Source organism: Schistocerca americana, chromosome 4 (assembly GCF_021461395.2).
Source record: "Schistocerca americana isolate TAMUIC-IGC-003095 chromosome 4, iqSchAmer2.1, whole genome shotgun sequence".
Lineage (NCBI taxonomy): Eukaryota > Metazoa > Arthropoda > Insecta > Orthoptera > Acrididae > Schistocerca > Schistocerca americana.
Genome location: NC_060122.1, coordinates 146,449,364 through 146,455,010, shown reverse-complemented (window position 1 = coordinate 146,455,010; position 5,647 = coordinate 146,449,364). Strand labels below are relative to the sequence as shown.

The 5,647-nt window shown below is 40.9% G+C and overlaps 1 pseudogene; it reads left to right on the top strand.

Moving 5' to 3' along the window:
• Positions 1-5,297: 5,297 nt before the first annotated feature.
• On the top strand, positions 5,298-5,415 carry LOC124614351 (annotated as a pseudogene).
• The last annotated feature ends 232 nt before the right edge of the window (positions 5,416-5,647 follow it).

The following is a 5,647-nucleotide window of genomic DNA, read 5'->3' as shown; positions in this document are numbered from 1 at the left end:
TAATTCCAGATTTTCCAAAAACATGGCTGCCAGTAGTCGTAACGTGTGTGGTGTTCGCGCCAGGAAAACGATTTTCTTGGGTGATTTGTACAAATTCGAGGATGATGTGGATAAGTATGTCTCAGATAAAGATCCGAATATATGACTGAACGAAAATACGCTTTAAAAGTTGTTGCTAATGACGCAAATCTGAATAATTATTCAAGCAAGTATACAGTGTACTGTTCCTTGCCATAGTTTATGTGAATTTGCATGACAGTGTGGTGACATACATACTAAGGGCCATCCTTTCATATTTTGCTGAATCATCGATTAATTTCTGAGGTTGTTATATTTTATTATTTCAAAAATTGGTAATTCAAAACTTAGTATCATAAACTGAAAGTCTCTCTGTTTTTGAGATGTTTCCAAGTAATGTTTCGGTAACTCACGCAGCAAGTGAGCAGCTGAGAGTCAATGTTAACGCATTTAACGTGATCTGAGTTTTCAAGTAGTACCCATCAGTGGATTTTTAAGAATAAAATTCTCGACTTTGAAAATATATCAAAATATTTGAACGATTTGCTCAAATAAACAAATCACTATGAATATAATTCAAATATCTTATTTGCAAAATTATTTGTAACTTTACCACACAATTTCTCAAATCAGTGTAGTCTTTGCTTACCATTGTTTACAGCTGAGGTCTTCAAATTACAATGCAGTCAATGTACTTAACTTATACATGCACTGAGGCCGCCTCTGCTACTATGCATCTGGTGTGCTGATGATGGTGATTTAAGTGCTGACTGGCAACGACTGCATGAAGACGCCACTGCAGTAAGGCGCCTCTGATGTATGGATGCATTGCCTACGTGTAGGCATTGCTACATGGAGACACACTGTGTGTGGTGCCGCTACGTGAAGATGCTGCTTGCATCGCGCACTCTGCTGGTTGCTGCTAGAAAACGCTGCTCTTAAGGACCACTGCAATGGTCACACATTAAGTGACACACATCTACAGCCCCTTTCACTAAAACTTGCTGCTACACCTAGCGGCTGCACTGTACACACTACATTGCACTGCTGCACTAATTTGAAAGCTCATAGCCCCAATGCTGACTCTACTAATGAGGAGACCACGGCAAGTGCCATATATCCCTATTTCCCAGAGACTTCGCTCAGTGGGGGAGAGGTCGAAATAAGTGAAGACATGTCTCGGCTTATCTGTATGTGCTTAACCATTTCTGAGAACATGACAGTCAAAGTCTTCGAGGTATTTTATGTACCTTGTAGGGAGTAAACAATCCAACTGAAGCATTGGTACAAAGGCTAGCATCACAGCTTCAAACTTTTGCACCCCATGTTCGAAACCTCATTATTATGTTTCTCATTCATCTAGCCACACCCACAAAAGACTCTCTGTTTGGTCAGGTCTCAGGAGACCCAACGGCACTGATCGACTGCTGCGTCTTTCTCGGCCTATAGGCGTCAGTGGATGCAGATATGGAGGTGTGTGAGGTCGTGACACAGGTCTCCAGGCCATTGTCACTTTTCGTGACCAGAGCCACTGTGTCCGAGTTAAATAGCTCCTCGACTTGGCCTCACAAGGGCTGAATGTAACCGATTTGCCAACAGTGCTTGGCAGACCAAATGGCTACCCATCCAAGTGCTAGCAAAGCCCGACAGCACCTAACTTCAGTGGTCTGACAGGAGCTGGTGTTATACTGCACCAAGGCCGTTGGTTTGTAGAAAACTACTACCACTAATTTTTCCAATGCATGTTGAAATAACGTTGTCCTTATTCGTCTACTAATTGTATGACTGATGAAAAATGGTTCAAATGGCTCTGAGCACTATGCGACTTAACATCTGAGTTCATCAGCTCCCTAGAACTTAGAACTACTTAAACCTAACTAACCTAAGGACATCACACACATCCATGGCTGAGGCAGGATTCGAACCTGCGACCATAGCGGTCGCGCGGTTCCAGACTGAAGCACCTAGCACTGTTCGGCCATATGACTGATGGATTCACTTACAAAAATAAAAATTTGATGATTAAGAATATTATTTGAAATTATTTTAGTTGGAAAGGGCAATCCAGTCCCAGATGAACCAAAGCAGTTGCCCTTTTATGGGGCCCTGGCAATGCTAGTCCCAAGTAACTGCCACTGGACAAATAGCTCAGTCTGGGAAATTGCAAACCTAACATTTGAGTTTGGCTCATGGAATCAACAGACCATAGTCATACACTGTTGCTATTAAGCCCTAATCGAAGTAGGAGTCAATCTTGAAGCCCTTTTTGCAAGTAAAGTCATAAGGAAAATAAGAAACGCAATAAATCATTAAACAAATATTACAATTTAAGTTAACTATATGAAACATTTCCTTTGGATAATGATGTCAACAATGTGTAGTACAAACGTTTGATCGTATGTTTATTCAATACAAGCACTCAGATATGCATGGATGGTGACCTCACATGAAATCAATAATTCACTGGACGATAATTCAAAGTAGCAAAATGAAATATTGTTACACAGTGCAAGCAGTGCATTCACAAACAGTATCTAGTGAAGAAATAGGCCGCACAATAAATCATAAATAACTGTAACCAAATTTTCAAGTTCGATAGTGTAAAATCTAGGTAATATGTCACTGCGATAACACAACTAAAATCATACAAGTTCATTCCAGAGTTGAAATTGTACTACGCAGCAGAATTCGGCCAGATTCACAGCTGCTTACAGTAAAATAACGTTATAGTCCGTGTGGTCATAGTTAACCAATCACTGAATATTGACTTAAAAATTCTAGGTTCGAACAGTATCCGGAAGCGATCACATAAATATTGTAAGTCTCAATAACACAGTTTGAAACCCAAACGGCGCTCTGTATGCTAACGGGATGCAAGACCTCACCCAGACGATCAGTCACCGACAAAGGACCTCGAGTTTGCCTGTTTATAAACTTAGTGATGTGGCTACTAGCTATTCAATACTTTTTCTTAAAGCATAATCACCATTTGTGAATATTGCATAAAAGCTTAACATTTATGCATCTAATAATACAAAGTAGAAATTCTTGGTTAGTTTACAATTTCAAGAGAAACCTTTTAAATCCATATTCTTCTAATAATAACTAACTTTGTGAGATTTATTCTCTATATCCGGCGCTGTACTGTAACTAATCAAAAAAACGACTTTGATTCGTCTACACTGCAGCCTTGCGGTAGTCAAAATAGCAACGTTGTAGTTTTAGCAATTATAGATGTTGCGTTTCGGGTACAAAGGAACTATCGGCATCATTCTGCTGGTATGTACGGAAGGACACACCGGAATATCTGGAAATCAACAAGGATGTGGAGCACTCAGCCCTTAAATGTCTGTTAGTATGTACCTCCCCTATGTATGTAACTGAATACTGATGTATCTACGCTACGGCTGTAATGACCAAATCTGGTTCTTGTATACTGGCTTCATATTTTGTCTAGATCAGTGACAACTGTCTTCATTTCGCCAGAATCTTGGTGTCAGCATTGTTTACTCTTAGCTACGTGTTTGTGAAATGAACGACGTTCATAGGTCAGTGGCTGTTAACACAAAATGAGGCAATCTACCGATCTATTCTCTCAAGCTTTTAAAAGTGAATGGGAATGGCAGGAGAGAGAGATAAGAATTCTCAATATTTACGTGTATTATGCAATCGCACGAGCGATGTCTACTGCAAATTTGCAATGAAACGATTTTATAATACCACGCAGAAAGAATATAAAGGATTTGTTGACAATGAAAGACCGAAAAACTGCAACGATCGACACACAGTATTCATTGTTCTCTACATCAAGAAGCCCTTTGTGCTGAATTTGCAGGCATGCAGACGTGAAGGTATTGGTGGTATGAATAGTAGAACTTCTGAAGTCGCAAGTTGCAACAGTTTTCGACAGATCTGAACGAAGACTCTGTAGATTTCGTATATTACTGAAAATTGGATTGGTTGAGTCAGTGGGCATGCCTAGAGCGATTTTCGATTTAAAATGCACTGTTGTTGAACTTATGAAGGACAAAGAAGTGCATGAACGAAAATTAGAACATCCGGAATGGATATTAGACCTCGCATTTTAAAGGGACTTGACTGCATAGTGCCCACAGTAAGACACTGCAAGATGAGAAACAATTTCTTTCTGATTTGATGTGGATGCATTAAAAAGGAAACCGAGTTTCAGAATGGTCACAGTCTGACAAACACAGCCGAGTTACCTAAGCTCATTGCCGTTAAATTAAAGGCAAATTTCAAGATTCATTGTGGTCTTAAAAGAATTACAACGATAATTTCTTAGACGTTTTGAGGAAACAGTTAATCTTACATTCGTTTTCGAGCTGTTTGTGAGACCATTTGCGATTTCAATTGAAAGTACCCTCATCCATTTCCAGATGTAACTGTCTGCCAGTAAGGAAATTCCCGTTTTAATGAAAAATCATTTTACTTCAAAACTGTCCAAGGTTTTTACATTGATTTCTTCAGATAGAATTGCAATATTGCTACAATATTTCTGTTGACATATTTGTGTGAAAGATCTTTTTCCGATTATTAAATAAGTCACGATTATTTGGCAACGTGAGGGCGAAAATCTGTAAAATTGTCTGCACTGTCTGTATGCCTACAGTTCGTACAAGACAAAAATTACATTATGTCCTCAGCGTGCCAAAAATAATCAAACAAAGCTGAAAATTTGTTATGTTTGTGACCTACATTGTTGCGAAATGCAAAACAGAAATCAAGTCGTATACAGTGTGAGTGCACTGCCATTTAAATGTGGCGCGTTCGCAGTTTCTCCCTCTTACGGCTCTTTCCACTCAGTGTGGCGTAACGGTGGTTGAACCGTGGATTTAGCCTGAGCGTTATGGAACTCGTGCCAGGGCACTGCTCGCGAGTCTGGTCTAGATGATGGTTTTAGACCTGTGTGAGTATTCAGTACTCTGTCTGCAGCTTTTGAAACAATTCTTACAGCGCTTACAAAAGAACATTTTATTGTTAATTGAGACCCATATTTATTAATATGGACGGAACTGGGAAATTGGAAACACATGGTAAGTTCTATGGGAACAAACTGCTGAGGTCATCGGTCCATAGGTTTACACACTACTTAATCTAACTTACTCTAAGGACAACACACACACATCCATGCCCAAGGGAGGACTCGAACCTCCGACGGGAGGAGACGCACGAACCGTGGCAAGGTGCCTTAGATCGCATGGCTACCCCACGTGGCCGTGAACTGGGGCTGGGAATATCCCAATTGCATACTAATGGTGGCCAACGGCCTTGCCGCAGCTGTAACACCGGTTTCCGTCAGATCACCGAAGTTAAGCGCTGTCGGGCTGGACTAGCACTTGGATGGGTAACCATCCAGTCTGCCGAGCGCTGTTGGCAAGCGGTGTGCACACAGCCCTTGTGAGGCAAACTGAGGAGCTACTTGATTGAGAAGTAGCGGCTCTGGTCTCTGAAACTGACATACGGCCGGGAGAGCGGTGTGCTGACCACATGCCCCTCCATATCCGCATCCAGTGACACCTGGCATTGCCTCGTCTCTTTTCCCACGTCACTATCTCTCTGCTACTTTCTTTCAGCACAAGAAAGCGCAAACATGCGGATATCTTCATAC